Source organism: Indicator indicator, chromosome Z (genome assembly GCF_027791375.1).
Source record: "Indicator indicator isolate 239-I01 chromosome Z, UM_Iind_1.1, whole genome shotgun sequence".
NCBI lineage: Eukaryota > Metazoa > Chordata > Aves > Piciformes > Indicatoridae > Indicator > Indicator indicator.
The window spans coordinates 39,615,014-39,627,834 of record NC_072053.1 but is presented as its reverse complement, the minus strand read 5'-3'; the positions used below and the strand labels follow the sequence as shown (position 1 = coordinate 39,627,834).

Genomic DNA, 12,821 nt, shown 5'->3' with positions numbered 1-12,821 from the left:
CACTTCTGTCCTGACTCAAACCAGGACACCCTCCCTGTTTGAACTGCAATTAACTACATTTCTATAACTCTCCTATTCTGAAAATCAGTACAACTTTTAATTTGGGAATATATTTGCATTTACATTATGAAGTCCATATAAGCAAATACACCTCAACATGCAGGTGAGATAACTTCCCTCAGCAGTAAGCAGCTGGCTTGTCTACAATGCATTCTTCATTTCTTCCCATCCATTAAAAGTTCCATATATAATCTTGCTACTATGACCAGTCCTTCAAAAATAAAACTTGAATTTATGACCCAAGAGCAACCTGTGCTTTACTTCAATACAAAATGCAATAGCTTGTGTTTACTATTTGTAATGCTTCACTGACAGTAACAAGCGACACCAGAAATAATTGAATAGCATATTTGTTTTCTCTGTACAAAATCAGCTTTTAGTGATACATTAAAGAAGTATACACAACAGCGAAATACACATATACCACCACACACCTCTCATCTCTGATAAACTCTGCTATTTCTTCTCCGGGGGAAAAAGTAAAAATTAATACAATTGCAACTTTCAACCCATTCCTCTGACTGTATACAAGATACCTGGCCATTGGCAGTTATTTCACCACAGCACACAGATTAACACCCTTCCCTACACTCTTCAGTGTTCTCTAGCATTCTCACAGCAGGTCTGTGCAGGTTGGTGGGGGCTTCGTAGAGGAGGAGGAGTAGCAGAGAGAGAAGACAAGTAATTCATTCCTGGTTAGTTGGGGGTTGGTTTTTTTAAGTAAATTACTTCAACACCCACTTATGAATGTGTCTTTCACTTCACTAATATTCTTTCCTTTAGTGGATACAGAGGAAGTTTTCAGAAGTATGTTTTATCCACTTACCTGCCTAATATTGAGATGAGCATACCCAAATGAAGTATTCCTGAAGCATAAACTTTAAGGAAAGGAAAATTGGAAGAAGCAGGAAATGCAACAACTGATAGTTACCAAGTCAGAGAAAGTGTTTCTGCTTAATTCAATGTTATCTTTGTAGACAATACAAAATTGGGAGGATTGCCTGATACACCAAACAGATATGCTGACACCCAGAGGGACCTTGACAGGCTTGAGAAACAGACTGATAAGACCTTCATGAAGCTTTACTAGGACAATTGCAAAGCACTGCACCTGGCAAGGAAAAACCTCAGATGGCGTACCTGCTGGGGGTAGAAACCTGAAAGCCACTTTTCAGAAAAGGTCTTTAGGGGGTTTGGGCAATGCCAAGCTGAACACAAGCTAGCAATGCACTCATGCAAGCAAAGCAGCTACTGGTGTCCTGAGCTGCATTAGAAGAAATGCTGCCAGCAGGTCAAAGGAGATGTTCCTCCTCTTTTATTCTCTACAGCTGAGGCCACACCTGCTGTGCTACGCCCAAATCTGGGCTCTGCAGTACTAAAGATATGAAGCTACTGGAAAAAAGACCAGCAAAAAAGCCTCTAAGATGATCAAGGGACTGTGGCACATCTCTCATGAGGGGCTGCGAGTACCGAGATGGTTCAGCCTACAGAGAGAAACTATACTTATAAAGACCTAATAGAATACAGTCAAGAGAGAAAGATGCTATTTCCACTTGTGTCCAGTGACAAGACAAATGGCAACAGGAACAAATTGAAACAAAGGAAATTCCATCTGAGGATAGGAAACACTTTCTCACTTTGAGGGTGGTCAAACACTGGAAGAGGTAGCTCAGAGAGGCTGCAGTCTCCATCCTTGGAGATACTCAAAGCCCAGCTGGACACACTGTTCCAGCTGACACTCCTTAGGCTTAGGCGACATGTTCTCAAGAGGTCCCTTCAAATTTCAGAAAGTCTGTGATTCTGTGATCTTATCCTTGTGTGGATATAAAGAAGACAGAGCTAGGCTCTTCCCAGTGCTGCCCAGCGACAGTGTAAGTGCCAACAGGCACACACCAAAATACATTAAATTCTGTTTAAACATAGTAAACCATTTAGCACAAGGACAATCAAGTACTGAAACAGATTGCTCTAAGAGGTTATGGAGTGCCCATCCTTGCAGACATTCGAAAGTTTAACACTGCCTGAGCAACTCGTTGCAGCTAAGGCTGCTTTGTGCAGGGAGATCGGACCACATGATCTTCAGAGGTCCTTTCCCACCTTCACAGTTCTGATTCTGAGATATTTCTGTCTACTGCTGTAAAGTTAAACACTGCATCTGCACAGTTAAACACACCGAGTTACAGTTACGAGTTAACATTAATTCTGACAACTCACGTCTGCAGTGCCAGACATCACCTACATCAGTATCCACTACATCCCAGATGAAGACATATCCAAGTGATTCAGCTATGAGAAAAGCTCAAGTATGATTTTGGCTAGCACAGGCACTACAAAATACTGCATAAATTACTGTGATTCCTCTCAAGCAAGACATCTCACCAAAACACACCAGTTTAAATGCCTGAGTTGCTTTAAATGTACCAATGTACCAAACTGATTATACCTTAGCATTTAGCCACAAGGGGGGAAAAAAAAATCTGTTAATTTAAGCATTGTTAATGAAATTAATAAATTCTTCTTAACTCATGCTGACTTCAACAGACACATATGCCAGAATGCTTTCCTGGCTCATAGATTCCCAAAATCCTGTTTACAAAGTATAACAAAGTAAAGATACTAACAAGGTTATTTTTCCTACATCTCTGGAACTACATCAAAGCTCAGGCATACAACTGAGGTACACTGTGATGTATACATGGATCTATACAACAAGCAGAATTAATAACTTTCAACTAAGTATGAAAATATGCATAGCACTGGAAAGGTAGATTTTTTTGCCCATCTTCATTAGAGTATGAAAAAAGGGAATCATGTCTTTCACAGGATCTTTTTCCTACCTGCTTCCGTGAATCTTGCAATACTGGTCCCTGTCAAGTGACCACATAAACCAACCAGGTCTTTTTACTTTTGCTGGAAATAAACTGTCTGATCCATGCTCCTTTGTTATGCTTCCTCAGTAAAAGACATCATCTCATTAACTCACCAGGTAAAACAACTTTTTGATAAGCATGATGTTTGTAAGAACACTCCTTGAGTAGCAGATTCTACTACTTCTGTAGCTTAGGAGGCAGGTATTAGAGAATCACACAATGTCAGAGGCTGGAAGGGACCTCAAAAGATCATCTAAGTCCAACCCCCCCTGCCAGAGCAGAATCACCTATACCAGATCACACAGGAACTCATCCAAGCGAATCTTGAATATCTCCAGAGAGGGAGACTCCACAATCCCCCTGGGCAGCCTGTTCCGATGTTCTGTCACCCTCACACTGAAATAACACTTCCTTCTGTTTCCATGGAACTTCTTATGCCTCAACTTCCACCCATTGGTCTTTGTCCCATCATTAGGTATTGCTGAGAAGAGCCTGACTCCATCCTCTTGGCATTCACCCTTTACATATTTATAAACATTAATGAGGTCACCCCTCAGTCTCCTTTTCTCCAAGCTAAAGAGCCCCAGCTCCCTCAGGCTGTCCTCTGATGTTCCACTCCCTGAATCATTTTTGTGGCTCTGCTCTGGACTCTTCTTCAAGCAGTTCCCTGTCCTTCTTGAACTGAGGGGCCCAGAACTGGACACAATATTCCAGATGTGGCCTCACTTGGGCAGAATAGAGAGGGAGAACCTCTCTCAACCTACTAAACACATCCCTTCTAATACACCCCAGGATACCATTGGCCTTCTTGGCCACAAGAGCACATTGCTGGCTTATGGTCAACCTTCCATCCACTAGGACTCTCTAGGTCCTTTTCCCCTTCACTGCTCTCTAACAGGTCAGTCCCCAACCTATACTGCTCCATGGGGTTGCTCTTTCCCAGGTGCCTCTACACTTATCCCTGTTGAACTTCATTCAATTTCATCCTCCCAGCTCTCCAGCCTGTCCATGTCCCACTGAATGGCAGCACAACCCTCTGGTGTATCAGCCACTCCACCCAGTTTGGTGTCACCAGCAAACTTGCTGACAGTGCACTCTGTGCCCTCATCCAGGTGGTTGATGAATATATTGAATAATACTGGTCCCAGTACTCACCCCTGGGGGACTCCACTAGATACAGGCTTAGTCCCATTGACCACAACTCTCTGATTTCTTTCCTTCAACCACCTCACTACCTGATCATCCAGACCACACTGCCTCAGCTTAGTTGAAAGGATGCTGGGGGAGACAGTGTCAAATGCTTTACTGAAACCACGATAAACCATATCTGCTCTACCATCATCTGTTCACCTATTGTGTCCTCATAAGAGGCTATCAGGTTGGTCAAACATGACTTCCCTTTAGTAAAGCCATGTTGACTGCCTCTAATGACCCTCTTGTCCTTGAGAGGCCTAAGAGCACTGCCCAGGATAAGTTTCTACCTCACCTTTCCAGGGATGAAGGTGAGGCTGACCAGTCTAGTTACCTGGGTCCTCCTTCTTACCCTTTTTGAAGACTGGAGTGGTATTTGCCCTCCTCCAGTTCCCAGGCGCTTCTCCTGTCTGTCATGACTCACCAAAGATGATGGAGAGTGGTCTGGCAATGCTCTCTGCCAGCTCCCTCAGCACCCTTGGGTACATGCCATCAGGACCCATGGATTTATGATGTCCAGATGACTTAACTGTTCTCTAACCCAGTCCTTCCTCCTTTGTCCTGTCTTTCTCTGGGGCCTTGGGCTCCTGAGGACAGCCTCCAATAGTATAGATGGAGCCATTACGTAAAGGCTATGTAATACATGTTATGCTAGGAGTCTATATACTCCTTGTTAGGCAGCACTATTCACTTTATGTTTTTTTAGTAATTTAACACCTTTACAGTTATGATCAATTGAGACTTAAACTATTTTCATAGTTTTATTATTGCAGACATCTTCCTTACAAACATCCATCTAAACCAGTAAGCACTAGTATTGATTTACACAATTTAAAAAACAAAGCTATGCTACAAAACAACTGGAAAATTCTTGCCTTCCAACTCAATTTTATTAAATTCTAACATAGTATGTAATTCTCTCAAGGACTCTGTGGAATTCTGGAGGCCTACAAACTTTCTTCTGTCAACTCCTACTGCGTTTTTTTTCTCTCTCATACAAAAACGCAGTTATACCCTACTGAATCATGAACACAACTAAGCATAAAATATAGTCCAGTACAAGAGTTAAGAGGCCTTCAGCAGTTCCCCTTCAACAAGTGTGTAACTAACAAGAAGCCATTCTAGAGTAAAATACACACTGCAATCACACTACCACTACTATATAACTACTTTCGTGATATCACAGAGCCGTACAAGTAGAAAAATAAAACTTTCAGAGTTGTGACTTACACAACAAAAACATGCAATGTATTAGGTCATACAATGCTACAGAAACAAGGGCAGTATGTCCATTTAGGCTACACATTGTAAAATAGAAAGATAAGTAATATATAGTGATGTTTTTACAGTTCCTTTAAATCTCTAATATCAACAGTGAAATCAGCCATCTTCTGTCCTTCTTCCAGGACAGTACTGCACACTGACAAGCCTGTCCATGTCTAGAAAAGCAGAGGGTAGCATTAAAAAATGAGAAGACACAGTCCACTCGAATTAGCACGCATTAATACTTTCCCTAACAGTGCAAGAAGACTTCTTAGCCACTCACAGGAAAGCTTCAAACAAGCTGAAGCTGTTAAGTCTGATCCAAACTCCAAAGCCTACCCATAATGCTTGAATTTCTTGGTGACCAAGTAGTTAGCCTATGCCTTGAAATAGGTCTGATTAAATAACACAAAATTTAGATAAAATGCAAGCACATAACTTGTCCAAAATTGCCAGTTTAAGAGCCAATAGCTGAGTCAAAGAATCTGATTCTGCTTTTAAAAAGCTTAGACCCCTCGTCAGGCCTTGTCAAAAGAGCTCCTAGTCACCAGTCAGAAGTATATTGTTATTACGTTTGTCTTAATAGTACTGAAGTGGAAATGTGAGGTCAGCAAAGTTTAATCATTCACATGTATATCAGTATGTGGCCCGAAAAATCTAACAAACCTAATTCAAGATATCAAAGTACAACACTAGAAAAGCTCATATTCTTAGGGCAAGATGAAATGTCATTAATACTACCATTACTTACATAATCCAAGATGCAAACATATTTCACCGGTGTTGACAGGGGAAGTGCTTTTCAAATGAATCCTGTACTGTTTATACTGCACAGCTTGTACAAACGTAACAAACTTTATACTTTGACAGGCACATTAACTACCAGAACAAAAAGGTGATAAAAGACTACAACTTCTTAGCAGTACCAAAGCTAAAGAGAAAAAAGAGGGGGGGAATTAACAACCTAAACACAAACAAAGCAACCCACCAAAATCACAGAAAAGAAAGTAACTTCCTGGATTCTTCCACCTTAGCAACTAGGGCCAGATATGGGAAAATTTCATTATCTACATCTACAGAAGTGTGCCATATTACATGCTTGATCACACACTTTATTCTGCATGATAATTTGGTAAGTGCAGAACCTACAGCATTCTTATTTCTATATCCTAAGGAAAGGACTGCTATAACCCACCTCAGCCAACAATTCAAAAGAGCACCAGGCAGCCACAATTTCCAGTCACAACAGTGGACTGATTTTGTAATGCCTATGCCTCAACATATTGTTAAAGCTGTCAGGATAGTAAGTATAATTTACTGGTGCAAGAATTATCTGTTAAACATCATTCTTCCATACAGAATCCTCCACACACTCACAAGAACACAGATTATCCCCAAAACTGGAATCTTCCAAGTTTACTTTCCAGAATCACAGAAACATTGAAGTTGGAAAAGACCCTCAGGATCACCAAGTCCAACTGATAACCCTACTCTACAAAGTTCACCCCTAAACCATACCCTTAAGCACCACATCCAAACAACTTTAATTTAAACATATACAGGATTGGTGACTCAACCACCTCCCTGGGCATCAATTTCCATTGCCTAAACACTCTTTCTGAGGAAAATTTTGTCCTAATGTCCAGTCATAGCTTGATGCCATTCCCTCTTTTTCTATCACTAATTACCTGTAGGAAGAGACCAGCACCAGCCTCTCTACAATGTCCTTTCAGGTAGTAGTAGAGAGCAGTGAGGTCTCCCCTCAGCCTCCTCTTTTCCAAACTAAACAGCCCCATCTCCCTCAGTCGTTTCTCCTATTTATTCTCCATGCCCTTCAACAGCATCACTGCCCTCCTCTGCACTCACTCGAGCACCTCCGTATCTCTCCTGTACTGAGGTGCCCAAAATTGGACACAATACTCGAGGTGTGGCCTCACCAGAGCTGAGTGCCAGGGCACAATCACCTCCCTACTCCTGCTGGACACAGCATTTCTGATACAAGCCAGGATGCCGTTGGCTTTCTTGGCCACCCAGGCACACTGATTGCTCATGTTCAGTTGCTTGCCAGTTAGAACCCCCAGGTCCCTTTCTGTCAGACAGCTTGCCAGCCACACTTCCCCAAGCTTGTGGTTGTTGTGACCCAAGTGCAGGACCTAGCATTGGGCCTTGTTGAAGCTCATCCCATTAACGTTGGCCATTGATCCAATCTATCCAAGTCCCTCTGTAGAGCCTCCCTACCCTCATGCAGATCAACACTCCCACCCAACTTGGTGTCATCTGCATACTTGCTGATGACACACTCCATGTCTTCATCTAGGTCATCAATAAAGATGTTAAACAGAAGTGGTCCCAACACTGAGCCCTGAGGAACACCACTTGTGACTGGCTGCCATCTGGATTTAACTCCACTGACCACCACTCTTTGGGCCTGTTCACCCAGCCAGCATTCTATCCAGCAGAGCCTGTGCTCATCCAAGCCACAAGCAGCCAGTTTGTCCATGAGAATTCTGTGGGGAACAGTGTCAAAAGCTTTTTCAAAGTCTAGGTAGACAATATCCACAGCCTTTCCCTCATCCAAAAGTCAGCTCATCCTGTCATGGGAGGAGATCAGGTTGGTCAGGCAGGACCTGCCCTTCATGAACCATGCTGACTGGCCCTGATCCCCTGGCTGTTCTCTCTATGTCATGTAACGGTGCTCGAGATGATCTGCTCCATGACCTTCTCTGACTGAGGTCAGACTGACAGGTCTACAGTTTCCTGGATCCTCCTTTCCTCCTTTCTTGTAGATGGGTGTTACATTTACTGTTCTCCTGTCCATTGGGCCCTCCCCAGTTAGCCAGGCCTTCAGGTAAACAATGGATAGTGGCTTGGCGAGCACAGCTGCCAACTCCCTCAGCACCCTTGGGTGTAGCCCATCCAGCCCCATAGACTTGTGTGTGTCTAAGTGGTGTAGCAGGTCACTGACCACTTCCTCATTTATTGTGATGACCTCATTCTGATTCCCTTCCCTGACTCCAGGTTCATGAGGCTGGGTGTCCAAGGAACTGCTGGATCCAGTGCTAAAGACTGAGGCAAAGCAGGCATTGAGCACCTCAGCCTTCTCCTCATCCTTAGTCACTCTCTTTCCCTCTGTATCCAACAAAGGATGGAGATTTTCCCTAGTCCTCCTTTTGTTGTTAATGAATTTATAGAAATATTTTTTATTATCCTTAATGGCTGTGGCTAGGTTGAGCTCTGGCTGTGCTTTGGCTCTCCTAATTTTCTCCCTGCATAGCTTCACTACATCTTTATAGTCCTGATGAGAAACCTGTCCCCTCTTCCAAAGGTCATAGACTCTCCCTTTGCTCTTGAGGTCCAGCCAAAGATCCCTATTCAGCCAGGCCAGACGCCTTCCCTGCCGACTCGTTTTTGGCTATGACCTCCTTTCAGGTAGTTGTAGACAGCAATGAGGTCTCCCCTGAGCCTCCTCTTCTCCAGGCTAAACAACTCCAGCTCCCTCAGCCGCTCCTCATTGGGCTTGTGCTCCAGACCCCTCAACAGCTTTGTTGCCCTTCTCTGGACACGTTCAAACAACTCAACTTCTTTCTTGATGTTGAATTGAGGGGTCCAGAACTGGACGTAGTACTCAAGCTGTGGCCTAACCAGCACTGAGTTTAGGGGCAAAATGACTTCCCTGCTCCTGCTGGCCACACTACTCCTGATACAGGCCAGGATGCCATTGGCCTTCTTAACTACCTGGGCACACTGCTGGCTCATGCTCAGCCTACTGTCAACCAGGACCACCAGGTCTGTTTCCACCTGGCTGATCTCCAGCCACTCCAACCCCAGCCTGCAGCACTGCATGGGGTTGTTGTGGACAATGTGTACAGCCCAGCACTTAGATGTGTTAAATCTCATGCCATTGGACTCTGCCCATCTGTCCAGCCTGTCAAGGTCCCTCTGCAGAGCCCTCCTACTCTCTATCGATCAACACCTGCTCCCAGCTTGGTGTCATCTGCAAATTTACTGATGATGGACTCAGTCCCCTTGTCCAGATCATCAATAAAGATATTGAACAGGATGGGGCCCAGCACTGATCCCTGGGGGACACCACTAGTGACAGGCTGCCAGCTGGCAGTGGCACCATTCACCACCACTCTCTGGGCTCGGCCCTCCAGCCAGTTCCTAACCCAGCACAGAATGCACTTGTCCAAGCCACAGGCTGACAGCTTGGCCAGGAGTTTGCTATGGGGGATGGTGTCAAAGGCCTTGCTGAAGTCCAAGTAGACTACATCTACAGCCTCCCCACATCCACCAGGTGGGTCACCTGATCACAGAAGGAGATCAGGTTGGTCATACAGGACCTGCCCATCCTAAATCCATGCTGGCTGGGCCTGATCCCTCAACCATCCTTTAGGTGCTGCATGATTGCACTCAAGATGACCTGTTCCATAGTCTTGGCTGGCACTGAGGTCAGGCTGACAGGCCTGTAACTCCCCCTGGCTCCTCCTTCCAGCCCTTCTTGTGGATGGGCATCACACTGGCCAGCTTCCAGTCATCAGAGACCTGCCCCATGAGCCAGGACTATTGAAAAGTGATAGAGAGTGGCTTGGTGAGCTCATCTGCCAGTTCCCTCATTACCCTAGGATGGCTCCCATCTGGTCCCATAGACTTGTGGGGATCCAAGTGGTTCATCAGGTCTCTAAATTCTTCCTCCTGGATTACAGGGGTACTATACTGCTCCCTGACTCCATCTGGCAGCTCAGGAGGCGAGCTGTCTGGAAGACAACCTATCCTGCTATTGAAAATTGAAGCAAAGAAGGCATTAAGTACCTCTGCCTTTTCCTCATCTGTTGTTACTCTATTCCCCTCCATGTCCACTAAGGAGTGGAGGTTGTCCTTGCCCCTCCTTTTGCCATTAATGTATTTATAAAAACATTTTTTATTGTCTTTCACGGAAGTAGCCAGTCTACATTCTAACTGGGCTTTTGGCTCTCTAATTTTTTTCCTACATGACCTAGAAACATCCTTAATTTCCTGGGTTATCTCCCCTTTTTTCCAAAGGTGATACACCCTCTTTTTTTCCCTTAATTTACTCAGAAGTTCGTTGATCATCCAGGCTGGTCATCTACCCCGTCGGCTCATCTTCCAGCACATTGGGACAGCCTGTTCCTGAGCTTTCAGCCTTCCTGACCCTTTCTTGAAGTAGGTCCAGCCCTCCTGGACCCCTTTGTTTTTAAGGGCTGTTTAACAAGATACCTTCTGAGTTAGTTCCTTAAGTAATCTGAAGTCCACCCTCCAGAAGTCTAGAGAGGAGATTTTGTTGATGCCCCTCTTAGGTTGGCTGCGTATTGAAAACTCAAGTATTTCACAGTCACTGGACCCCAGACAGGCCCCGACCACCACATCTCCCATTTGTAAAAAGAAGGTCTAGCAAAGCCTTACCCCGGTAGGCTCACACAGCAGCTGTGATAAGAAGCTATCCTCCATACACTTCAAGAACCTTCTAGACTGCCTCTTCTCTTCTGAGTTCCCAGAAGATATCTGGCTGGTTAAAGTCACCCATAAGAGCAAGATCTGGTGACCTTAAGACAGCCTCTAGATGCTTGTAGAATAATTCATCAACCTCTTCATCCTGGTTGGGTGGTCCATAACAGACTCCAAACCAGGATGTCACCCTTGTTGGCCTTCCCTCTAATTCTCACCCACAGGCACTCAACCTGATCATCCTTAATCTCTAGTTCAATGGTGTCTAGAGCCTCCCTAATTTACGGGGCCACCCTTCCACCCCTCCTCTCTCACCTGTCTCTCTCATAGAGCCTGTAGCCAGCAATTACAGTGCTCCAGTCATGTGAGTCATCCCACCACGTTTCTCTGATGGAGACTACATCATAACTTCCCTGCTGCACCAAGGCTTCCAGCTCTTCATTTGTTACCCATACTGTGTGCATTAGTGTACATGCACTTCAGTTGGGCTGCTGCTTTCTCTCCTGACTGGAGACAATGGTTTCACTCCCTTTCCCCTTCAAGTCTAGTTTAAAGCCCTGTTCATGAGCCCTACCAACTCCCTTCCCAAAACCCTTTTCCCCCTGTGAGATAGGCTATTCCCATCAGTTGGCAACAGGCCTGGCATTTTGTAAATCAAGCCATGGTCAAAAAACCCAAACCCCTGCCAGTGACACCAGGCTCGGAGCCAGGTATTAATCTGCTGGCATATCCTGCCTAACCCCTCCTCATTCCCCACAACTGGAGGGATGGAGGAGAACACCACCTGTACTGCCAATCCCTTGACCGGATGTCCCAAGACTCTGAAGTCCTCCTTCACTGTCCTTGGAGGAATTCTTCCTAGTTCATCACTGCCTACTTGGAACAACAAAAGGCCATAATAATCTGAGGGCTGTACTAGGGACAGGAGCTTCTCCCTTACATCTTTAACCCAGGCTCCTGGGAGGCAGAAGACCTCCCTGTGTACAGGTCCAGTCTGCATATCGGGCCTTCTCCCATCTTTTACTCCTTATGGAGGAGGTTTTAATGCAGGGGTCAGTTTGACTATGCTTCGGTGACTCCTCTAAGCAGGAAGAGCCATCATACTTGCCGTTGTCCAGTTCCTCTTGCAGAGCGCTGCACCTGTCCCTATCTTCATTCTCCTGGTTGTCAAGTCCCAAAGCCCCATACCTATTGTGCAATGGCAGCGGGGTAGGTGAGGGGGGCTAAGGAGGTGCTCGCTTGCCTTTCCGAGGACGGACCTCTTTCCATTCCCCCTTGCCCATTACATCCCCTTCTTCTATCTGGTGACAGGAGGAGTGGGGGTCTTCCAGTACTCGTAGAGCCTCTTCCTCCTGCCTTGGCCTCAGAGTATGGCTCCACCAATCAATCTCACTTTCACATTCTCCAGCTGTTCTCAGTCTCTCTACCTCCTCTCTCAGTTCAACGACCCACCCCACCTAAGCGGGTCATTTAATTGATCACACCATAGACAAACGGTGCCTTTGACCCTTTCAAGCACCAGGCTCAGACACTCACAGCAGCCAGAGACCTGTACAGCTGCTTGTTTGCAAGGGAGCTCGGTCTGAGTTCCCACATTCCTTTGCCCTGTGGCTCTCGGCCATGTTGTGACCATGATCTTATATCTGCCCGGGAAGAAACCAACCACTGTTTGCTGCTTCCCAGTCACCCTGCTCACTCATCCCTACACATTTGTTTTTTGGAGTTTGTTTGTTTGTTTTTTATGCTGGTGTGCACTGCTGGCTGTGATCCGGTGAGATAGCTATAGCTGCCTCTCCAGAAGGATGGTCTCTCATTTGTATCTTGCACAGTAACCACAGCAACATCCCCTGCTGCATCAGTTCCCCACACAGGTGCATGAGGGAGCTGACCCTGCTGCCCCTCCTCGCCTTCTCCATATCCCTCTGCTTCTGGGAAGCATCCTGTTCGCCTGGAAAAAAAAGCTGAGTTAGT

At 45.4% G+C, this 12,821-nt stretch overlaps 1 protein-coding gene across 1 annotated transcript in view; it reads right to left on the bottom strand.

The window, feature by feature from the left end:
- Positions 1 to 12,821, bottom strand: part of LOC128979642 (lysine-specific demethylase 4C-like) — a 34,526-nt gene that overhangs the window by 16,316 nt on the left and 5,389 nt on the right. The window lies entirely within an intron of this gene.